The sequence below is a fragment of the Canis lupus genome, chromosome 27, assembly GCF_011100685.1.
Source record: "Canis lupus familiaris isolate Mischka breed German Shepherd chromosome 27, alternate assembly UU_Cfam_GSD_1.0, whole genome shotgun sequence".
NCBI lineage: Eukaryota > Metazoa > Chordata > Mammalia > Carnivora > Canidae > Canis > Canis lupus.
Genome location: NC_049248.1, coordinates 28,499,089 through 28,525,013, shown reverse-complemented (window position 1 = coordinate 28,525,013; position 25,925 = coordinate 28,499,089). Strand labels below are relative to the sequence as shown.

The following is a 25,925-nucleotide window of genomic DNA, read 5'->3' as shown; positions in this document are numbered from 1 at the left end:
TCTGTGAATATTAATCTTTAGAAGCTGGATAATTAGCACTTAACTGCACAAATATGAGATTAAAAACAAAGAAACAAAAAGCCCAAACTAATTATGATTCTCCAAAAAATTGGAGCCCTCAGTAGACAACATAAGCTGGCAGTTTTCAAGGCAGACTAAATGTAAAAATGGTAGCCAACCTCCACCTCCTAGTACTTGAAGGAGAAGAAGTGATGCAATGTATGTTTGAACAAAGATGTTTTTTATAATATTGAAAATCTTGGCTTCCATATCCATAGAAGTGGATAAAATTGGACCCAGAGGGAAAGACATAAAGACCCTCTGTTAGCATCATGTTATTTTCATGAGATATGGTATGAATAAGAAGATGAAGTGGATTTATTTAAGTGGAAAGATGTATTTCTGCTATAAGGAAATATAAGAAAAGACATGTGATACTTTTTAGGAAAACAACAGGATAGGAAAAGACAGAAAAGACTATTTAAGACAGAATTCAGCATTTTTCCTTCTAAAAACTCTTTCTGCTGACTTTTTACTTTCTGTTGACATCACAGAGACTCAAACCCTCAGATTTTGTTTGTTACTGTCTTACAGGCTTTACTTTAGAGTGAACTACCACCCACAGGATAATTCTGGCCCCTAGCTGTTTTTGTAAGGTCCCCCAAATTGCTTTTACATTTTTTAAGTGGTTGGGAAAAAAACCTCTAACGATGAATGATATTTCACGACATGTGAAAACTATATGAAATTCAAATGTTGTTAGTATCTATAAGTGAAGTTTTATTGGAATGCAGCCAACCTCATTCATTTATATATTATCTCTGGTTGCATTTATAATAACAGAACCAAGTAGTTACACAGAGGCATGTGATCCATGATGCCTAAAACACTTGATCGCTGGCCCTAGACAGAAAAAGTTTGCCAACCCTTCCTGTCTGGTTCCTTTATAGGAAAAGATTGTCTTAGTAGATTATAAGCTCCTTGAGTCCAGGAACTGTATCTTTTTAATACCTTTATCCTAAGAATCCTCTAACAGTGTTTACTTAGCACAGAGTAAATTCTCAATAGATGTTTGAAGAAATGTGCATTAAAAAAATAATATAGTACAAAATGAGCTGCTATTTTTCCCCTGCAGCAACTGAGGGACTTTGCTCAGGAGGGTCTCAGTATAGGGGGTTTTTAAAATTGAAATTTATTCTTTTGTTTAAATCAGTGGTTTTCAAACATCGCCATGCATCAAAACCACCTGGAGGACTTGATAAAACTCAGAGTTCTGGGGCCCCATCTTGAGAGTCTCTGATTTAGTAGATCTGGCACAGGACATGAGAATTTTCCTTTCTAGAATATTCCCAGGTGATATCGATGCTGCTGGTCCAAGGACCACATTTTGAGAACTACTGGTTTAAATAATGCTTCCCAAACCAGGGTGAACTTCAGATTCATCGAAGGAAGTGTGTTAGAAATATAGTTTTAGGTCTCACTTCCAGAAATTCTGATTTAGTACATCTGGGCTTGGACCCAGGAATCTGTGTATTTAATAAGGTGTCCAAGTGTCTCTGGGATTTCTGGGGGTCATCCCTTTAGAGATTCATAGGTATAACATCCTTCGGGGTGTGAGTACTGTTTGATATTCATGTAGTTAGTGCTTTATTCATAGACTAATAGACTCATGGGTTTAGAAGAGATCATCTAGTTTGCTAGCTTAGTTTTTAACTCAAATGGCACCATGGTTGGGTGAAGTGAGGTTTTTTGTTTTGTTTTGTTTTTTGTTTTTTGTCTTATACCTAGGAATGAAAAGAAATAGTGTAAGGTAGGATGAAGAGAAGAGCTGAGCAACCTGTGTTGTCTCTGGAGATGGTGTTGAGGTGGGGGGAAGGGGGAGGGAGCTTTTGGAGTTACAAAATTTGCCTCTGGATAATGGCCCAGCAGTTGGAAAAAAATGTTCCAGTCTAACTATTGGCTTTTAACTTCATGGAGAAAACTACATAATCCTATATGTTAATATTTCCGTTAAATTCTCAGTTGCCAAGAAACCGATGAAGTTGAGAGAAAATCCTTTTCTCCATAAATCAGAACATAATGGCAAAAATAATTTTTATAATGACAAAATTGCTAGGCTCTAGTGAACATTATGTAAAGCTTTTAATTTACAATTTTATTTCTGGCTGTGTGATGCTCTAACAGAAATTTTCAGCAGTGCAATCATCTATTGACTGTGTTGTTAGAAGAGATGGTATACTCATTGTAAGATCATATCAGCTCTGATTTAGTCACAAGGATACTCAAGTTCACCTGGGCTGCACTCCTGAACAGCCTGGGTCTCAGGCAAGTGCTTCCATGGAAGCAGTATTTGACACAGCATATTCCTGTGTCATATTCTCCACATTAACAAATGAGAGGCCATGTGTTGTATCAGAGAATTGGATTTGGAGCCAGACAACCTAGTGTCATGTGGGATTCCACTACGTACTTGGAGTGACCTTGAGACAGTCATAACAACCACTTTATTCCTCCATTGTAAAATTAAAGGGTTTTTGTTGGTATCAGATGATTCCTATACAAAAGTGTTTATGAACCACAAAGCATCGTACCCATTTATGGCATTGTTAATGTGATTGCTAATGTTTGTCAATAGATAAATAATATTCTTGCCTGAAAGTCTGGAAATGTGTCTGATGCAGAGTATGCAATCTGTACATGTTTATTGAATGAAACTGAGAGGATGAAATGATAGAAAGAAAATTCATTGTTTTAAAATAAATATATTAAATGCTTTATAGAGCAGAACTCGACTAAAGGTAAGAAATGAACCAAGTATGTGTTTTGCAGAATAGCACATTTGCTTTCTTGCTTTAGAATTTGTTGCTAGCAGTCTGAGATTTAGATATTTACTTTGCTAATTTTGCTCTGTTAATAAGGTAACTGTATTAATACTGTGTTAGAAAATTCAGAGTCTTAATGGTATATTTCAAATCTATTTTAGATTTAGTCAGGATGAGAAAAATCCCTCATTTAAACTGTGTTGTTGTTCAATACAAGATAAAAAAGAACCTCACATAGCTTTATTCATACATTGATATTTCTTTATTTTTACTTTTTTGTTTAAATATACTTGACATGCAATGTTACACTAGTTTCTGGTGTACAACTTAGTGAATCAAAGTTTATACATTATGCTATGTTGGTATATATTGATACTTCTGTAGCCTGTAAAAGGGACTGCTTTCTCATTTATTTCCCATTGGTTTATTTCATTCTACTAAGGTTGATTTCAGATACCTGAAGCCAATCTTCAACAAGTACCATCAGCTAGATGCCTGAACAACTGGAAGAATAGCAAATGCTTTTATAGAAATGTAGAAATGCACAAGGTGGCTTCAGCAAGAACAAAAAGTACAGACTTAATTAATGTATTTACATATTTGTAGGTGATATTTTAATATAGGATTAGTTAATAAAAGCCCATTGAGCTCATGTTCATTTATTTAAAGAGCCAGGTGCTAGGGAAATGATCATTTGTGAGACACAGCCTGCCCCCAGGAGCTTCTGCTTTGTGGGCAGACAAACACACGAACACTTAGTTACAAGGCAGTGTGGGAGCCCAGGCAGGGCTGTGGGAACACAGAAAGGGACCCAGCCAGGACCAGCAGCAGACTGTGACAGGCAAGGTTTGTCAGAGGATGTGACATCCTCGCTGCTACCTGGAGGGTCATCAGGAAATAGAGTTCAGCGGCCTGTGAGAATTGGTTCCAGAAGGTAAGGTGAACTGAGAGGTGCTGCTCTCAGGAACCGGACACCTGAGAGACAGCCAGGAAGACTGTAGTGATGATTGTGTGTGGACAAGAGAAAGAGAGAGGCGGGGACTGCCCTCATAACCATGCTCTAGTCTCAGTTCTGAACCGGTGCTCAAGAAGCCTGTGAGCAGAGAGAGCAAGGAAACTAAATGTACAGAGTGAAGCAGGATGGCCATGAAGGAAGCTGTGGCCCAGACAGATAGGAGTACCAGCCCTCTCCTATCCACTGATGGGAACTGTGGTTTCCCACTGGGAGACCTGTGACCTGGGCTTTGGCCTTGTTCCAAGTCAGTCCAACCTCAGTTTCATGCTACTTTCCCTAACGAGCTCCTTTGTTGCACACTCTTAGCACTGGCCCTGCTGTCTGTGCTATTGGTTTTGATGCCTGCTTAGTATTATGCAACTGTCGGGACTCCACTGGAACTTGAGCTGATTGTCACCCTTCTCAAGGTGACACAGTTGCAGCTATATTGCCATTTGACTCTTATGTAGTCACTAGGAGACTAAATCTGAGTACCACTGTTTTCCTGATTTACCCTTTGGGTGTTCGTTGGTTGAGGTTATTGGAACAAAATTCTCAAATAAATAAAGAGCTACTTCTGCTTGTAGAATTGAGCAAAAATGTAATGGTTATTGGTTACTGTGTGGTATATGATAATGTCAGTGAGTGGGCTGGGTAGATGTGATGCCAGTTGATAGGAGGACTCCCATAGGAAAGCTCATGGGAATTCCCAGGGAGTTGAGACATGAGACATGAGACAAAATCCCATGTTTCCAAGAAGGAGAATTCCCTGCCCAACTGACACTGGGACTTGTTAATCCACATTAGACAGATTTTGGAGACTGCAAGTGATAAAGAATTAGCACCACAACCCACAGTCTCCTTGCTCTTGAAGTGACTCAGACTCCTGAGATAATCAGGAAAACAACTCCTGTAACTCCACACACACTGTCTATTTGGCTAGAAATACAAGAGTTAGGGAGGACGCTGGAGCTCATCTGCTTGAGTCTGCCATACTGTCTGAAGCAGATGCTCTTTGCGGCAACATCCTTGGGGAACAAGCTTCTTTCCATAATTCCCTAGTTGTCATGATTCCAAACTTGCCAATAAGTGAACACATTCTCTTCCCCCACATTCTGTTCCATACACTTGGATTTCCTTCCCATATGCTCTATTCTGGCCGTGTACACTACCAATGTCCAGTCAGCTAAGCCAGAAACAGGAGTCATCTTAGACAGCTCCCTTTCCTTTCTTGTATGTTAGTATCTGAATCCTGGTTTGGTTTTGATTTGTTTTGTTTCATTTCTTTGAAGCAGCTTTTCTTCCCTTCCTTTTTTTCTGTTATCACTGTCTATCCTCATCAAGACCTTCATCATTTTGTGCTCTATTAATAAGTTTCACACAAAATCAGTGTTTCTATCTCATTGATTTTGTCAGATATCTCCTCTGTTATTCAAATCTTCTCCAGAGAAAACTGCAAGGTAAGTTTTATTGTACACTTAGAATTTAAGGCTCTCCACAGCTTGCTACAAATGGCAACCTCTTCAAACTAACTTCATAATTATTGTTGTCATATAGTACACAGTGTGAACTGTGCTTTTATTCTCAGGAAAATGTCTCATTTGCTCATAATATTAAGGCTTTTTTATTCGGTGGCTCCTGCCAGACTGGTTCTTGTACCATCATTCCAACTATCTAAATTCTCCCTAGAAGACACATCTTCCCATATTCATCCATTCTCCTTATTTCTTGAGCTCCATTGACACTTGGTATTGATAGCACATACACCATTCCACCATGCAACATGAGTGGGAATGTGTGTGTGGTTATTACCTGGACTGTAAGTATAAGCAAACGGAAGACAGGTTTTACCCATCAAGTGAGTTTAAGTGGTTCTGTTGAGAAGAAAATGGCTGAGAGTAACTTTCTTTGGATGATCCTGGAAAAGGTAGGTGACAAAAGAGTGAGATGCTAGGGATGTTCGAGAGCAGAGAATAGGTGATAGCTGCTTAGACCTATTATAACTGGTACTGGGTGGAACCAAAGGCCCTTTGAAGCATCAGTGCTCTCAGAAATGGTGAGAGCAAAAATAAAAGATAGCTTTAGCGAGGGTGTCAGATCACCAATACCTGGCAAGTAGAACAAAAGGAGGCGGGTCAGGGTGAAGTACTACACACTCGTCTTACAGGTGTTTAAATTGAGACAAGTGTCCTTCACAAAGCCAGACAATGTTCTTCCCCAGGAAGGAGGTAAGATCTATGAAACAGACTGAGCACCTGTATCTTTGTATAAACAAGAGATTTTTTTAAATAAAAGAATTGGAGGGATCCTTTGACTTTGAACACTAACATTTCTGATATAAGGCAAACACTTGCTGCTTTAAAATTTTTTTTCATATATACCTATCACAGGCATTTTCTCATGCTGAGGAAGTATTTTGGGCTCTGGTTACTTCTCTGACAATGTTCCTCAAAGACAAAAGAACCTAGAGTTCTGATTATCTTTTTGAACTTAATGCATCCTGGGATTTAAAAAAAAAAATCTTGATTAAAATTAAAAGTTTGAATATAAAGAACCATACAATTTAATTAAGTGCCAGTTGTTGGATGCCAATTGCCCTACAGTCTTATCTCCTCTTTCCTGCTCATATATTTTTGTTATGAATTCCTTTACTCTTTCCTGATTAACCAACAAAAATGCATGACTAAATTGTTTAAGCTTAATTCTTGGCTTATTTGTGCTTTATATTCTATTTTGTTGGCAAGATATTTTAATGTCTTTCTTCTCGTTAGCAGAATTTATGGCAGAAAATTGCCTTAGCTTTAAAAAAGAGACCTGGCAAAGCAGGAATTTTTAAGCTGATCACTTGGTTTCTGAGATTTTAGCAGAAATAAACAAGATGATTAGTTTGAAATGTAATTCATAGTCAATGAGTTTAAAAAAATACTTGAGTTGCTGATTACAGCTAGCTCAAATACACCCCCTAAAATGCAATTCACTTTTGGAATGATTCCAAATGGATTCTTTCTGCTTAAATTTGCAGAATTTTCCCAATGCTGTGTCAATATTTCAAATAGTATTGAAAAAGTTTATTGGTAGCATTGATCTGACTCTAAATGCACTGAATGTTGATGGTATCTCAAATTTTATGAGCGTAGTATACATGAATTGAAAGGAGACACTAGTTGAGATAAATGCATAGCCCTGATTTTTCCTCATACACTTGCAGTTCTATTGCCCTTTTTCTCCTAATGTGTTTCTTTTTTCCTTTTGAAAATTCTTATTATGGGTAATTTGAAATGTACACAAAAAAAGAGAGAGCAGCATAGTAAAGCTTCAACTACCCAATACTCTGTTTCAAGCATCATGAATTCACGGCCAATCTTGTTTCATTCATCTCCTACCTATTTTCTCCTTTCCCCTACACTGAATTCTTTTGAAGCAAATTCCAGACATTCCGGTCATTTCATGTGTAAATATTGTAGCATGATCTCTAAATTATTACTCCTTTAAAAAATAACTTCAGTATCATTGCCACATCTAAAAAAAAAAAATCAAGATTGCTTCCTTCATCAAATATCCAGCTCAAATTTCCAGTTTTGTCTGATATCATTGTTATATTTATTTAAATCAGGATCTAAACAAGTTCCATATATTGGAACTTGTATATTGTATTGTATATTGTAATTGCTCAATATGTCACTTAATTTCCTTCTGAGTATAGGTTTATTCTTCCTCATTTTTCCCCCTTGCAATACATTTGTTGGAAAAACTGGTCATTTATTCCTCTAGGTTGTCCCACCGTGTGCATGTTGCAGGTTGTATTCCCATTTTTTTAATCAGCATCTTACTCTGTCTCTTGTATTTGTTGAATAATCTGGTCATTTCATGATATATCCCTGACTCTTCAATCTCATCTTACATGGGGCTTTCTGTACACTATCCATCCCAGAATTTGCTCACCTTAGCTTAGAATGGCCTTTGACTACTCAGCTCAAATGCTTCTTTTTTAGGAAAGCCTTATCTGACCAAGGCAGGAACCCATCATATGCTTTTATAGCACATTTTTCTCCTTAGGAGTTATTTCTGTAACATATTTGTTTGTATGTTATTTAACATGTTTTTAAAAACTGTCTTTTTTTTAGCACACCATTGAATAGTCAGCACCTAATATAGCAACTTGTCCATGAAAATGTGCCAAAAAATGATGAATTTGATGATTAACTTAGATGAATCAACATAATATATTCTATCCTCCTTTATCTTATTAAATATTACTTAATACAAATGAAGTGATTAAAAGTTGTGCTCCAGTTATTCTTTATCTTTGTGCTATCTCCTGGCCTTACATGTATGGGTTACTTTTCAAGCCCACTATCTTGTACTACACACAAGTGGTCAGTATTCTTCTAGGGGAGACCATAAATTAGTCACCTTTCTTCTGGTGGTCATGATGGTTTGGGGAACCGCATCGGTAATGAGTCTTAAGGGAAATTTTCTTAAAATTCAAATCAACTCAGGTGGGACGACTGAGTGGCTCAGTGGTTGAGCGTCTGCCTTCAGCCTAGGGCATGATCCTAGAGTCCTGGGATCAAGTCCCACATCAGGCTCCCTGCATGGAGTCTACTTCTCTCTCTGCCTGTATCTCTGCCTCTCTCTTAATCTGTGTCTCTCATAAATAAATAAAATCTTTTAAAAAATTCAAATGAACTCTTTATCTAAAAGGAGATGTTTTTATATTTATGTATTAGTCAGGTTGGAGTGCCATGACAGGACACCATACACTGGGTGGTTTAAACAACAGAAATTCCAGCTCCCAAGACTGGAAGTCCAAAATCAAGGTGTGGGGAGGTTGGCATTTGGTGAGACCTGTCTTCCTGGATTACCAAACAGCTGCCTTCTCACTAGGTCCTCATATGGCTTTTCCTTTGTGCACTTGGAGAGAGAGAGAAGGTGAGAGAGAGAGAGAGCGCGTGTGCATGCTCTGGTATCTTTCCTCTTCTAAGGACACCAGTCCTGTTGAATTAGGTCCAACCCTTTGACCTTATTTAACCTTAATTACCTCCTGAAAAGCCCCATCTCCGAATACAGTACAGTCACATTGGGGGTTAGGGCTTCAACATAGAAGGGGACATAATTCAGTCCATAACAACTCAGTAACATATTTCCCAGGGGTCTGGGTCGAAATTGAATCCACTTTTTTAAACTATAAAACATCTTGTTTCTTTTTAATGCTTACTAATTGATGACCCACATTTTAAAAGGTTTTATCACAGTTTAAAAGATCATGGCCGCTTTAACTGTAGCATTATTTTATCTGTGCTTACCAACTCTAGGAGAATTGGATCAAAAGTCTAAAATTAGCATATATTAATTTTTCCATGCTTGTCTAATTTTTAAACATTTAGTTTAACATAATGGTTAAATAATATAATTTTAAGTACTAAAAATAAAATTTAAAACATACAAAAGGAGTAAAGAAGGGATAAATTTAGAAATAAGATTTGAATACAAAATGTAATGTGTATTTCTGAAAATTTTTGTCAAGTATCTAAAACATACTTAAAATGAACCCTGACATAAGTATCTCTTAGATCAGTTTATAAATTGGCTTTAGAAAAGTAATGTGAAAAACCATCCTCTAACAAATTCTGACGTATCAATTAGTTATATGACCCAAAGCTCAAATTTTGTGGACTGTGACCACCTCATATAAAATACATTCAGGGGAGCCTGGGTGGCACAGTTGATTAAGCAGCCAACTCTTGGTTTTGGCTTAGGTCATGATCTCTGGGTTGTGAGACTGAGCTCAGAGTTGGACTCTGTGCTTGGTGACAAGTCTGCTTGAGATTCTCTTTCCCTCTCTCTCTGCCCCTCCTACTTGTCCTCTCTTTCTCTCTCAGATAAATAAATAAATAAATCTTTAAGAAAATAAAATGCACTCATGCCCCTTTTCATCAATGCCTCATCTTCCTTTCATTGTTTTATTTCTTCCACAACCCTTATTTTCTGAAATATTATATAATTTGCTCATTTTGTTTGTCTGCCTACTTCAACTAGAATGCAAGATCCATAAGGTCAGGGTTTGTGTCTGTTTTGTTCATTGCAGAATCTCTGGCTTCCAGAGCAATGCTTATTACATGATGGGCATTTAATATACATTGGCTGAAATAAATTAGGCAATCTAGAAGAAATGGACACATTCCTGGAAAGCCACAAACTACCAAAACTGGAACAGGAAGAAATAGAAAACCTGAACAGGCCAATAACCAGGGAGGAAATTGAAGCAGTCATCAAAAACCTCCCAAGACACAAGAGTCCAGGGCCAGATGGCTTCCCAGGAGAATTTTATCAAACGTTTAAAGAAGAAATCATACCTATTCTCCTAAAGCTGTTTGGAAAGATAGAAAGAGATGGAGTACTTCCAAATTCGTTCTATGAAGGCAGCATCACCTTAATTCCAAAGCCAGACAAAGACCCCGCCAAAAAGGAGAATTACAGACCAATATCCCTGATGAACATGGATGCAAAAATTCTCAACAAGATACTGGCCAATAGGATCCAACAGTACATTAAGAAAATTATTCACCATAACCAAGTAGGATTTATCCCTGGGACACAAGGCTGGTTCAACACCCGTAAAACAATCAATGTGATTCATCATATCAGCAAGAGAAAAACCAAGAACCATATGATCCTCTCATTGGATGCAGAGAAAGCATTTGACAAAATACAGCATCCATTCCTGATCAAAACTCTTCAGAGTGTAGGGATAGAGGGAACATTCCTCGACATCTTAAAAGCCATCTATGAAAAGCCCACAGCAAATATCATTCTCAATGGGGAAGCACTGGGAGCCTTTCCCCTAAGATCAGGAACAAGACAGGGATGTCCACTCTCACCACTGCTATTCAACATAGTACTGGAAGTCCTAGCCTCAGCAATCAGACAACAAAAAGACATTAAAGGCATTCAAATTGGCAAAGAAGAAGTCAAACTCTCCCTCTTCGCTGATGACATGATACTCTACATAGAAAACCCAAAAGTCTCCACCCCAAGATTGCTAGAACTCATACAGCAATTCGGTAGCGTGGCAGGATACAAAATCAATGCCCAGAAGTCAGTGGCATTTCTATACACAAACAATGAGACTGAAGAAAGAGAAATTAAGGAGTCAATCCCATTTACAATTGCACCCAAAAGCATAAGATACCTAGGAATAAACCTCACCAAAGATGTAAAGGATCTATACCCTCAAAACTATAGAACACTTCTGAAAGAAATTGAGGAAGACACAAAGAGATGGAAAAATATTCCATGCTCATGGATTGGCAGAATTAATATTGTGAAAATGTCAATGTTACCCAGGGCAATATACACGTTTAATGCAATCCCTATCAAAATACCATGGACTTTCTTCAGAGAGTTAGAACAAATTATTTTAAGATTTGTGTGGAATCAGAAAAGACCCCGAATAGCCAGGGGAATTTTAAAAAAGAAAACCATATCTGGGGGCATCACAATGCCAGATTTCAGGTTGTACTACAAAGCTGTGGTCATCAAGACAGTGTGGTACTGGCACAAAAACAGACACATAGATCAGTGGAACAGAATAGAGAATCCAGAAGTGGACCCTGAACTTTATGGGCAACTAATATTCGATAAAGGAGGAAAGACTATCCATTGGAAGAAAGACAGTCTCTTCAATAAATGGTGCTGGGAAAATTGGACATCCACATGCAGAAGAATGAAACTAGACCACTCTCTTTCACCATACACAAAGATAAACTCAAAATGGATGAAAGATCTAAATGTGAGACAAGATTCCATCAAAATCCTAGAGAAGAACACAGGCAACACCCTTTTTGAACTCGGCCATAGTAACTTCTTGCAAGATACATCCACGAAGGCAAAAGAAACAAAAGCAAAAATGAACTATTGGGACTTCATCAAGATAAGAAGCTTTTGCACAGCAAAGGATACAGTCAACAAAACTCAAAGACAACCTACAGAATGGGAGAAGATATTTGCAAATGACATATCAGATAAAGGGCTAGTTTCCAAGATCTATAAAGAACTTATTAAACTCAACACCAAAGAAACAAACAATCCAATCATGAAATGGGCAAAAGACATGAACAGAAATCTCACAGAGGAAGACATAGACATGGCCAACATGCATATGAGAAAATGCTCTGCATCACTTGCCATCAGGGAAATACAAATCAAAACTACAATGAGATACTACCTCACACCAGTGAGAATGGGGAAAATTAACAAGGCAGGAAACAACAAATGTTGGAGAGGATGCGGAGAAAAGGGAACCCTCTTACACTGTTGGTGGGAATGTGAACTGGTGCAGCCACTCTGGAAAACTGTGTGGAGGTTCCTCAAACAGTTAAAAATATACCTGCCCTACGACCCAGCAATTGCACTGTTGGGGATTTACCCCAAAGATACAAATGCAATGAAACGCCGGGACACCTGCACCCCGATGTTTCTAGCAGCAATGGCCACGATAGCCAAACTGTGGAAGGAGCCTCGGTGTCCAACGAAAGATGAATGGATAAAGAAGATGTGGTTTATGTATACAATGGAATATTACTCAGCTATTAGAAATGACAAATACCCACCATTTGCTTCAACGTGGATGGAACTGGAGGGTATTATGCTGAGTGAAGTAAGTCAGTCGGAGAAGGACAAACATTATATGTTCTCATTCATTTGGGGAATATAAATAATAGTGAAAGGGAAAATAAGGGAAGGGAGAAGAAATGTGTGGGAAATATCAGAAAGGGAGACAGAACGTAAAGACTGCTAACTCTGGGAAACGAACTAGGGGTGGTAGAAGGGGAGGAGGGCGGGGGGTGGGAGTGAATGGGTGACGGGCACTGGGTGTTATTCTGTATGTTAGTAAATTGAACACCAATAAAAAAAAATAATATACATTGGCTGAATAAATAAATAAATAAATAAATAAATAAATAAATAAATAAATTAGTAATAAGCCGATTATTCTGTCCAGTGGGATTTTAATAGCCAGATCTTTTTTAAAATGTAAACTATAATTTATAAAGCAATGCATCAGAATCACCTGGAGTGCTTGATACAGACCATGTTGAACTCCATCTCCAAATTTGGATTCTGTAGATCTAGCACGAGGCCTGAGAATCTGCATTTCTAATGTGTTCCCAGATCATTCTGTTATTGGTGGTAGAGGAAACATACTTTGAATAAACACTGATTTACAGAAACTAAAACTAAATAGCATCATGACATCTGGGGGATGGTTATGAATTATTAGTATCTGGCCTAAACTCCTGGTATAGTACATCTGTTATATTGTTATTAACCTGCAGAAGCAAATGTAGTGGAGCACTGGATTGATATGTTAGTAAGTGGTCTCCTTGACTCTCTTCCAACAAATTAGAGTGCTGACTCCCCATAGGCTGTCATCTTGTTCAGGTGTTTCAAATATGGACCTTTGTGATAGAAGTAGACTCACAGAAGGCATGTCCTGGCTCTCCCCAGTCTTGGTTAACTCTGGTTGGATGAATGGAAATTTCCCCTATGGAAGGTTGTTAAGGCTTTTCTTTTGGTGGAGTATTTTTAAAAGAATTTGTAATGCAGCATGAAAAAAAAAAAAAAGAATAGCATTCCAGTTATTGAGATAGTAGGATTTCACCCTTCTCTGATAGCTTTCATCTTAAAAAGTCTTTGCAAATATTACCTAATGCTTCAGGCAATCCTTGGAGGCAATTTATACTCTACCTTTTGTTCTTCTAGAGGTTGAAGACAGAGGTTTGGCTTCTATCTCCTATTTTTGTGGCTTCTTTCCTTTTTGGTCTGTTTATGTACTGGAAAAGAGATAGAAATCAGCTGTTAAAAATCAGATTTTCCTACTACTTAGCAACCTCTTGAGGCCAGTTGTTTCCTGTCTCAATTGTTATTTCCGACAATATTATTTTTCATGTGCAATGATTAGTTACTAAGGCAATGATCTTAAGGACTCTGACTCTATTTATCATCTAGCAGGGAGTGAACTTATAAGAAAACAGAGGTCTTGCTTGTATGAACATTCTTTTGTGTTCAGAAAACACACACACACACACACACACACACACAATGAAAGAAATGTATGCAGAATTGTCAGCAAAATAACCACGACTTTGTTGGCCTGGAAGTTTCTCATTAACATGCTCACTGTATTCAGTAAGTATTGGGTTAAATTTATCTTATAACTTTTCCCATTTTCTTAAATGTTGAGAGGTTGGAGGTCTACTACCAGTAAGTGTATTTTTTATTGGAGAGGAGAAAGCATATACACAAAATCCAGAGGATCAAGCATATTATTTCTTTCATTCTAGGTATGCCAAATTCACCTTGACCAGTAGAGGGAGGGCAGCTACTCTTTCTAGTCTTTCTTCATTCATTTAACATTTGTTGAGTGCCTAGTTCGGGCTGAGTACTTACCTAGTTTCTGAGATTAGAGCAGTGAACAAAACACAGATTCTGGCCTCATGGAGTTAGATTATAGTAGAGGGGAATAATTAATAAATAAAATTGTGTGTCTGTATTAAAATTAAGTGTAGATAAATACTGTGTAGATATTAAGACAGAGCTTTCAAGTAAGATGAGACATGGTACAGTCTAGAAGGGACTGTGGGAATGAGCCACTTAGATTGTTGAGGGAAGAGCATTCTAGGCAGAGGAAAGTTAGGTACCAGGATCCTGAGGAAGGAGGATAGCTGACATATTCAGCAGCAATAAGGAAGCAATGGGATGTAGCACAGTGAGTCAGGGGTTTAGTGGTATCAACTGAAATCAGAGATTCAGGAGTATACAGAGAGTTACAGATCAAGTATCCTCATTTTTTGAAGATTTTATTTATTTATTCATGAGAGACACACAAAGAGAGGCAGAGACACAGGCAGAAGGAGAAGCAAGCTCCCTGTGGGGAGCCAGATGCAGGACTCCATCCCAGGACCCCAGGATCATGCCCTGAGCCAAAGGCAGATGCTCAACCACTGAGCCACCCAGATGTCCCAAGTCTCCTCATTAAAAAAAAAAATCCCATAAAGTACTTGGAAGGTTAGCATAGGTAGGAGACCCAAAGAATAGATAGTTATATTTTTTAAAAAGATTTATTTATTTATTTTAAAGATACAGTGAGCATGTGTGAGAATGGTCAGTGAGAGGGTACAGAGGGAGAAAGAGAGAGAAACTGTAAGCAGACCCCCCCACTAAGCATGAAGCCCAATGTGTAGCTTGATCTCACAACCCTGAGATCACAACCTGAGCTAAAACCAAGAGTTGGACGATTGACAGACTTGGCCATCAGGCACCCTAGATATTTAAATTTTATAAGATATTGCACAGAATTGGGTAAAAACACTAAGCTATATTAACTTTTCTCTGGAAAAACTGCAGATTGAATATATGGATTGTTTGAAATTTATGTTTTTTCATAGCATTAGAAATTTGAGACCTCAAGCTTAGCTTCTAATTATCACAAAAGAACTCAGGTTGCATCTTCTAAGGATTGTGCCCTTTAAAGCGAGTCACAGTGAGAATTTGTGCATAGAATTTGGTTTGTTCTGTGCCTTTCCATCATATCCTCCTACTACTCCTCTTCGACCTGCATTAAGACTGAATTTAAACCTATGTTACATCATGCAAACAATCACTTAAGAATTTAGCATTGAATTCAGTCCTTTGTTAGCATAAAATTTTTAAATGACCTAATTTGTTGTTGACCATTGTGATTAGAATAATCACTCCATTGGAATGTATGTACAGTAGAGATAAAGGGAATTAAAACTATGAAGGCTGATTACTCCATTTTCTTCTATGAATAGTTAATGTTATACCCCAGGAAGACCATAGTCTGAAAATGTGTTCAGGTTTCCTTTATGACTCTTGCAGATTTAAGCCAGACTAAACATGTTTGTTTGTAATAAATAGTGACATAAATCAGAAAAATAGCCAGTCTAATTTTGATTGGCAGAATTAATGTCATTGGGTCTAATTTTTTTTACAGTTCTTTATTTCCTATATCTCCTCATGTGTTTTCCCTGCATAACAATAAGAAACATCATTGAATTTTATTTATGAGTAATTTGTTTGGTATTGGTTTTTTATTACATTCTTACAAGGTGTCTTGAGGTTTGGGGGTATTTTTATTATGCACTTTACAATCATATGGCCTACTTATAAGGGGAGAATATTAAGTGGGGTTAGGGGTACATGAGGAGATCTGACTTGCCTAATAATGACCAAAACAATGATATATCTTTTCCTCATGGTGTGAAGCAATGGAACCCCACTGGAAGGGTGATTTGAAGGCTTTTTTCTCAGTAGAGGTGACCAGCTGTCCTCATCCATCCACCCACCCATCCAAACCCTCACTTGATCTCACGTTTCTCTTCAACTACCACCTCATTTCTAAATTCTCTTTCCACTGAAAAAATTCATAACCATTATATACACATATTGCTTTTATACCTCTCTTGTTTCTTCAATGCTTTCCAGATAGGCTTCTATTTTTACCGTTTCTTGATAGTAACTTTTACTGAGGTGATCAAGAATCACATCTTCAAATGCAGTGGTCAGTTCTAAGCCTCATATTATTCTTTCAGCTTATTCAACTGTGTTAACTTTTTTCTTCCTCCTTGAAACACTTTCTTCATTTGTCCTCACTCTCATTTAGAGTTTCCTTTTGCCTCACTGAACACCATTTTTCAGTCACTTCTGCATTTCCCTTACTTCTAAATATTGTAATAGTCTAAGGCTAATCCATGGGCTTCTTCTAGCCTGTGAATTATCTTCTTTGTCTTTATCTCTATGGTGATCTCCTCCTAGTCTCATGGCTTTCAATACCATCTGGATAGTGTCAACCTCAACATTAGGTCTTCTGCTTGGACTTCTCCAAACTTCCAACTCATGTAAAATGGTCTAAATTATGTCTCCTAGTGGTTATAAAAATATGCAATTCATGTTTAATATGTCCAGAACTGGACTTCTGATATCTGCATCCCCAATCTGTATACTTCCTGAAATCTTTCCCACCTATTAATCACAAACCTACCGTTCCAGTTTTTCAAACCAAAAATCTTGGATTGGCATAGACTCCTCTTTCTCTTACATAATACATTTAATTCATCATAAAGCCTTTTGTCTCTTTCCTTAAAATGCATTCAATCTTTTAACCTCTACCACTATCATTCTAGTTCTAGTCACTATCATTACCTCAGACAGTTTTCTTAAGTCCTTGTCCCTTTTACGTTTCCATAGCAACATGAGTTTCAGTTTCCTAATCAATATTTGCTCGTATCAGACATTTTCATTTTAGCCAATTTAGTAAGCATGAAGTAGAATCTCATGGTGAGTTTAATTTTCATTTTCATTATAATTAATGATGTTGAGCAGGTTGACCCATCATATTTAATTGCAACTCATCCTGGCCCATGATACCCTCCAGGTACTGTTTATCTGTTCAATTTATAGTTTTTTTCATAGCACTTATTACCTTCTAACATGATGCATAATTTATTTATATTTATTGCTTATTATGTTTCCCTGATGATCTTGTTTCCCAAGTAGAATGTTAGCATGGAATCTTCCCCTATTTTGCTTGTTGATATAGCCCAAAGAGCCTAGAATAAAACCTGCATTTATTTGGTATTAGATGCATATAGCTTGGGTGAATGAATGATCAATAACCCTGTATTACTAGGAATACTAATACTGAGACTAGTAAAGTTTCCAAGAAGACTTACACAAAAGAAGTGAAGTGGAAGGTTCCTGTCCATTATTTCCCTTCATCATCCATGTGCCACTTGTACTTTCTGTGTCTCTCAAAGGCAGAGGCTGGGCATCTGAATAGCAGACTAGTTGCAGTTAGCAGCTACATATATACATATATATATATAGCTATATATACTGCCCTATATGAAGATCCTCACAGAGAACTTGATGGAGATGAAAAACTACTATGAAACTGACAAAGTATTCAAGTGAAGCAGAATATCTTTTATGGTAGTAAAGAGGAATATATATATATGCAGGGCAATGCCTTGGCAAGAAAAACACAGTGGTAAAGTATGAGACAAAATACCAGATATTATGCTGAGTGTTGCAAATAAAAAGAATACGGCCTTGAGGAGCTTGTCTTGCCCTACTTCCAAGAACTGAAATGGGAAAGATGGCTGAAGCCAGGCTGGGAAGGACCCCGAATGTTCCACTAGGGAATATGGACTTCATGGAGAACAGAAACCACAACGAATTCTTGGTAGGGGAATGACTTGTTTATATCATATCCATGGTGGAGTGAATGAAATGTGTTCCTTCCACACAAGGAGCACAGTTCCAGATTATGGGATTTTTCTGACACAAAATACCCATTTTATATCTACTTGTCTTTTGCTCCATTGGCATAAAATCCACCCCCCCCCACACACACACTATATATTTACACACATGCACACATGCATTTTTCTATATAGTGAAATCCTGTTTCTTGTGCAGGACCTGATTCAAAAGGCACTTCTTGCTGTAACATTCTTCCATGATTTAAGCAGAATGAATTTCTTCCCTTTCTATAATATTATGATACTTAATATAGTCTTATTTTGATTTTGGCTTTATTTATGCTTATCTTCATCATAGATGAAGTCTGAAGCCAGAGGTTGGGTCGTAGTTATTTTTTGCCCAATAGTTCACCCACTCTTTGTCTACAGAAATTGTTTGTTGAATGTTTATTGAAACAAAATAAAACAAATAATAAAGACTCCTCTTTCCTTAAAAACTTAACTACAGTGATAATCAAATGCATTTTGACAGTTATTCACATCATAGGTACATTTACACAAATTCAATTATACTATATTGATTTAAAAAATCAAAAGCAAAACAATGGAAAAAGAGGAAAGTAATGAATTCAACAGTGTGGATAGAATTCTTATTGTTGCCCTCACTGAGATACCAATTCATTCCCATCTTGGTCAGTTCCATTCTCATGAGTCCTCATGGTGCGAGCATCTTGCTGTGGTGAACGGATAGTGTTTAAAGATATGCATTTGTCATACAACATTGCCTCTGAGAAGAAGCCAACTACTTTATTTGATATAACCCGCTGACTTTTAGACTCAATTTCCACACAAGGTATTACTCCACAGTAATCTGTAAGCACGATGGTCCTAAGTCCAGGTCATATTTCTAATAGAGTAACTACATATATGGTCTGTCTAACTTAAAAATGTAATGGAGAAAATAGATGATTCCAAGTAGAGCCGCAAAGATAGTTAACACTTGTGGAAGATAAATATCTAAGAAAGATTTAATCATTGCACTTATTCTTGTGGCAAAGAAGGTAGATAGATGTCCTAATAAAGGTCTCTAAATGAAAAATGATTTCTCACATGGAGAATGGTGCCCAGCTGTTCTTCTCCACAGAGTACACAACAGCAGGGAATGTTTAAAATGTAGCATGAAAGATTTATCTCAGATACAGAAAGATCTTCTGTTTGCCAGATACTGAGATGACTTCTTGAGAGAAGTTAACAGAATCTCTTAATGTGGAAACTTATCTTTTTAACCTCATTCTGTCTGGAATAGTTTATGTCCACATTTTTCAAAGTATGCTCTCACATTTTATGGACTGCTAAGGGAAGTTACTCAAAGTAAAGATTCTGTTATCAAATGCATTTCAGAAACATTAGGCTTAACAAAATTAAACAAAATTCTCTACTGAAGGGCTTCATGGCCTTTGCTGTATGCTTTGGAATTTCTGGTGGAGGTAGGGATGTGTATAGTAAAAAGCATTTCTAAACTTTTACAGGGTGATATTTAACCATATATAACCCATTTTAGAGGCTTTTTAAAGGATTGGTATTTTGCGTTACTTTCTTAGGGATATGTTGACCCACATATTTGAAAGCAGTAGATAAATTAGGTGGATTTTCACACAATATCGAAAAAAATTCTCACTTGCCACATTCCTACTTTTGAAAACAATGACAAAGTACTTCAAAGAGATATCCCTTTAAAAAAAAAAACACTTAAATATGGATTCCTTTGGAATAATTTCTTTTACAGTTTTACATGCTGTCTAGTGAGCCACAGTGAAATGAAAACCATGAGTGTTCAGAACTAGAAACAGACTCACAGAATCTCACTCCTCACTCTGATTTCTGAACACATCATTTATTATACTAACAGTAGAAGCAGAGGCTATAAATGTACATGTTGTTTTTTGCTGTAGTGAGGATTGCGGCTCTGAAGGCTTCTAATGAAATGAGAGGTATGTATATTCATGATATGGTATAATTGAAGGAGGAGAATTTCACCTAGAATAGCTAGCTTACTCACTACTACGTTGCATGACAGCTTACCCATAGAAAGCAAAACTATCACCCTACATAACTCTTCACATATTTACAGTTATTAGAGTAAGTTCTCAAGATCTTGAGTGAATCTTTTGGGAGCTTCATAAGCATAACCAGAAAGGTGTATGGGAGAGAAGTTATTTCTGTGTCTATTTAACTGATCATTTCAAATGAGGAAAAAAAAAATAGAAGGTAGATGGGGGAAGACACTCACAGAACAAGGTGACATATTATCTGGGTAGTAATTTACTTTGAATGTGTGTGAGATTAAGTGACCTATAATATACACTCTAGAGGTGGTTAGTTAGCCCTTAAAGTACCCAAATCAGGAGTCTCTGTTCCTTAGGGATCTTATGTTAATGTGGGTTCTTCAGAAAAACAAACTGTGTGTGTGTGTGTGTGTGTGTGTGTGTGTAAGAAAGATTTATTTTAGGGCTCAATTCATGGTGTTCATGGGGGCTGGCAAGTTTGAAACTTTAGGGCACACCAGAAACTCAAACAGCAGGGTTTCTATGTAGGAGTCTTGCGGAAAAATTATTTTTTCCTTGGGAAACCCCAGTCTTTGTTTTTAAGAGCTTGAGCTGATTAGATGAAGCCCACTTACCTGCTAATTATAAATGTGAATTACATATAGAAAATAACTACACAGCAATATCTAGACTGGTGTTTAACCAAACAATTGGACACTATATCCTAGCCAAGTTGTTACAGAAAACTATTAAAGAGTCTACACAAGCACTTTCAATATTGTTGTCAAAATTCATATCAGAGCCTTGTTCTTCAGCATGAGAATTATTAGAAAATAATCTTATATTGTTGAAATAAGTAGTGGTCAAACTAAGTGGTTGGCCAAAAGGAATGTATGGACATTATTGGCCTTAAATGAAAAAGATCCAGCTCTGGCAGGTCCAGCAGCCTTATGGAGCTAGAACTGAGCTCTGTTTGAATATTTCCCTGCAGAAAAGACTAGAAGGTAAGCTGATGCTACCTCACAGTACTGGACATCCTCTTCAGAGTAAATCTGTCATGCAAGTTTCTCCTAAAAAGCCCAAGACAGAGGGTGACTCTTAAGCTTCCAGGAACAGGTGGTGCAGGGTTCTATCTAGTTGCTCATAAATGTTTGCATTCCAGCAGAATCTTATCTAAGACTTGCTTTCATTGTTACATCCCATCTGGCTTTTATGGCCAAAGGCTTTTACAAAGGCTTTGACTGTTTTTAGATAGCCAAACTAGCTTAGCTTAGTTCACAACAGGAGGAAATTACAATTCAGTATCAAAAAGGAATCCACTGGGAGAAACACTGTGATTTCCTCTCCATTCCAGTTGACTACCATCCTTTTTTCTTTCTTCAAAGATTTTATTTATTTATTCATGACAGACACACAGAGAGTCAGAGACATATGCAGAGGGAATAGCAGGCTCCTTGAGGGGAGCCTGATGCAGAACTCAATCCCAGAACCCTGAGATCATGACCTGAGCCAAAGGCAGATGCTCAACAACTGAGCCACCTAGGTGCCCTGGCTACTATCCTTTTTTGATTTGGATGACTCCGGTAGCAGACTCTAGTTTTCTGTCTCCCAAGATTTAGGTCTTCATTACGATAATGTCTTCATGTAAGAATAATTGAAGTCAAAAGTCGTTGGACGAACCATTTCATTCTTTGTTTCTAGACACTTAAAATTCTTAAAGGGACTAATTAATATGTTGGGGATTCACTCTTCTCTTTAATGTGATTTTGAGCCTCATATGAATCATATAAAGGTTCCTGTCTTGTATATACATGTAAGAGATATAGGCTGATGTCATCTGATGGAAAACAGTCCTTTTAGGAATGCTTTCTCCAAACCATGAAATAGAGAAAATAGGTGTACAGAAAACACAGAAAAACACAGATATTTGAACAATTTAAAAACATAGGACCTTTCCTATATTTTATTAACCCATTAATATTTTCCCTCTTAGGTTCTAGAAAGTAAGTGTGTGCACACTTAAAAGTGGAGAAAGGTGACTATTCCATCAAGTGAGTTTCCTCTAAAAAAAAAAAAAAAAAAACCCTTTTAAACCATTTATTTTATTTTATTTTATTTTTTTAAAATTTTTATTTATTTATGATAGTCACACAGAGAGAGAGAGAGGCAGAGACATAGGCAGAGGGAGAAACGGGCTCCATGCACCGGGAGCCCGACGTGGGATTCGATCCCGGGTCTCCAGGATCGCGCCCTGGGCCAAAGGCAGGCGCTAAACCGCTGCGCCACCCAGGAATCCCCTAAACCATTTCTTAAGAAGCTAACTAATCCATCATGCTTTATCACTGTGAACTTGGAAGTAGGAAAGTAGATCTTGTCCAAAGAGATACACTATATTTTGATTTAGAAGATATTTTGCTTTTGGATGAATACATTGATTGATAACAGGAATCAGCTACATTATTAATAGTAGCTCCCCAAAAAGCTCTGTTATACAAATAAATCTCTCACATTTTTCTTAGCTGCTAAAATAGATGCTTTCTAGATTTATCTTTCATATAATGTGGCCTTGAAGTAAGCCAAGAATTTCTCGCGCATTTGTTTGATAAAGCACAGTGAACTCTTCCCTGCTTTTAGGAAATGCTGCTCTGAACTATTTGGATCTTCGCTAAGTGAGTGAAACTGGAATTTTTGCCTCTTTCTTTTTGTTGATTTGAGATTATAGAATGAAGGCACCACTTTCTGTGTGTCAGAATGTGTGACAGATGAGGAGTATTCCTGCAGTGAGGATGACTCAGCAGATTTTGGTGGACAAATGTTTTCCTAATGCAGTACTGAGAATTGTTAGAAGGCTACTTATCCACAGGAACAAGACTATTCATGTCGGCTTCTAATTTCGACAGATCAGTGTTCCCCACCTCCTCATTTTCTCTACTTCTGTTTTCTCTACTTCATCAAAGCTAACTTTACCATATGGCTTCACCTAGGATTCCATTCCCAGACCTAGGGACCTAGGATTCCATAATTTAGACCTTCCCTGAGCCACACATATCTCCAACCAGGACCAAGATGAGGTGCCAGGTTTGGGCCTCTGAGGAGCCCTTAACTAATTGTCCACCCTCTCTTCCCTCTCAGCTCTGGATTGGCTCTGAGCAGAGGAATGGGGTTTTACTTAGGTTCTCTCTTTTGTTCTCATAAGTTAACCCGCCCAGTACCCTGCCTGGTGCTAACCATATGGTCTTCCCTGGAGCCAGATGAGTTTAATGGTGGTCCTGGTACTTTACCCAATCTCCTGCTTGACCCTTAGTCAAGCTGACTTTGGTCCTACCATATGAACACATCTCTCTTAGAGCAATGCTGCTGCTTCGATTTTCCAACTGTGCCCCTTAAGTGAACACCTAGTACTTAATGCAGTGAAACTGGGACTAAAACCCACCCATATTCTACCAAGTGAGTGTTTGTAGCTAAGTGGCATCCCTCTGCACATCCGCCTGATGTCAGCTCACCCTGCCCTCCCACAATAATTTTCTGTTGCCTTAGTAACTATACTGCCTGTGATAGTTAATTTTACATGTCAACTTAAAAGGTGTTTTGAAGTAAATTAACGTTTAATTAAGTGAACTTTGAGTAAAATATATTGTAGTCCACAATGCAGATGGGCTTCATCTAATCAGTTGATGACTTGAATAGAACTTTAAAGACTGGCCTCCCCAAGCAAGAGGGAAATCTTCAACAGACTGTCTTGGGACTCCATCTGCACCATTGACTTTTCTGGGTCTCTACCTGCTGGCCTTCAGACTGGAGCTGTGTCATCAGCTCTCCTGGGTCTCAGACCTTCCAGCCCACTCTGCAGCTTTGGATTTGCCAGCCATCATAATTGCATGAGCCAATCCCTTGTAATAAATCTCTTTCTGGATATATGCACATCCCATTGGTTATGTTTCTTTGGAGAATCCTGACTCATGCCTTGTGTTGTAGTACCTCAAACTATAACACTATTACAAATGTATACATTTTTATGTACCTCTGTATATATACATGTATTTACTATGGGAAAAATGAGGCTTCATTTTGACTTTGGATCAGAACTCTAATAGGCAGTTTTAATATCTACAATCACAAGAGAGTGTCATTACAAAAACCTTCTAACGAAAAGCTGCAAGACTTTGTAGTTGCTATTTTTCTGCCTGGGATGCTCTTCCTCCTGAGAGTTACAGGGATTATTCTCATATTTTGATTTAGGTTTATACTCAAATGCTCCTTCTCAAGGAAGCCTTCCTCAACCACAGTCTAAAATAACTCCCTTTATCATCTTTCATAGACTTGCCTTAAATGATATTTCTTCAGGGTGCTTACAACCACTTGATATTTTATTATGCATGTATTTATTTCTTTATTGTCTAGCACCCCCTAGTATATGAAATCCATGGACTTTGCTTTATTCACTGCTGTATCCAGACTCAGACTAGATTTTTGAATTGTATTTGTTGAGTGAATTAATAACTGAAAGTTCTACATAATAATATAGTAATTAACACAAGGCTTGTGAATTTCTATAGCACTCAGTTTGAGCAAAATCAGAATCCTATAGCAAGTGCTATATCACTTTAGTGAAAAATGTAATTTTCTATAGCAAATATGTTACAGGGCTGAGAGGTCATGATAAGTTACATTATTGGGAGGTTAACAGAAAATGTTATGGAGTAAAGAATTGTTTATGAAGAAGAAAAAAGTAATGTGGTTGTGATGACAAATAATAGAATATGAATGGACTTAATGTTTAAGATCTTTGTCCCATCTGGCCAATTTCCAACTGGGCTGTTTGTTCATGGGCCCTCTGCGGTCCCTGGAATGTGAATGTTTTCCAGCCTTCTCTTGCTTTTCTTACTGAGAAGGGCGGTTTCAACCGAGCATTTGGACACTTATGTTAAACAGAGAGAAAAGAGTATTTGTGTATAAACTTTTATTCCTGAAGTAAAATATTGTGGCTAGTGCAGATCATGTGTCTATTTTTCAGATATTAAGTGCTAACATAAGCAGGTGGTCCATATAAAATAATAAGACAGACTAATTTGTAAGGAGCTACTATTCTGGAGTTGTCTCTCTTTAGGTTAAAGAATTGCTGTACTGCATTCAGCTGGCAAATTGAAGCAGTGATGCTCCATACTAGAGACCCACAGGGTTGAAATATTCCTAAAACACCATGGCAATCTTACCTGGCAACTTCAGCCCACTGCATCTCATCTGCTGGCAGAGAACATTTTGGCTACATAACAAATAGTGGACAGGCTGGAATTGCTTCCCATATCTGAGGATGGCTTTGGGGTTCAAAGCCAGATGGACTGTGGGGGAGAGGACAGGCTTTGGAGTCAGCCAAATGTCAAATTGAAACCCAGCCTTGCCTTTCATTGGACGAACTTGGCTAAGTTATTAAATCTCTTTAAATGCTAATTTCTTCATCTGTAATGTAGAAATAATTGTACTTATCTGGTAAAGTTACCAGGAGGGTTCATCTGTTTCCTAGTAAACACCTGAGAGATGATAATTTTTCTCCTTATTTGGTGTTTTTTTTTTTAATTTGTTTAGTTTTTGGGGGGGTTGTATATTTTTTAATTGGAGTTCAATTTGCCAACATATAGCATAACACCCAGTGCTCATCCCATCAAGTGCCCCCCTCAGTGCCTGTCACCCAGTCACCCCAACCCCCCACCCACCTCCCTTTCCACCATCCCTTGTTTGTTTCCCAGAGTTAGGAGTCTCTCATGTTCCATCACCCTCA

The 25,925-nt window shown here is 37.6% G+C and overlaps 2 long non-coding RNA genes across 2 annotated transcripts in view; one reads left to right on the top strand and one right to left on the bottom strand.

The window, feature by feature from the left end:
- The window catches only part of LOC111092883, a 91,605-nt gene that overhangs the window by 21,202 nt on the left and 44,478 nt on the right, over positions 1 to 25,925 (top strand). The window lies entirely within an intron of this gene.
- On the bottom strand, positions 12,889 to 21,277 carry LOC119866312. Its single transcript, XR_005379648.1, has 3 exons — positions 21,169 to 21,277; positions 13,567 to 13,652; positions 12,889 to 12,996 (listed from the first exon to the last, which is right to left on the bottom strand). It is a non-coding gene; the product is annotated as an uncharacterized LOC119866312 (long non-coding RNA).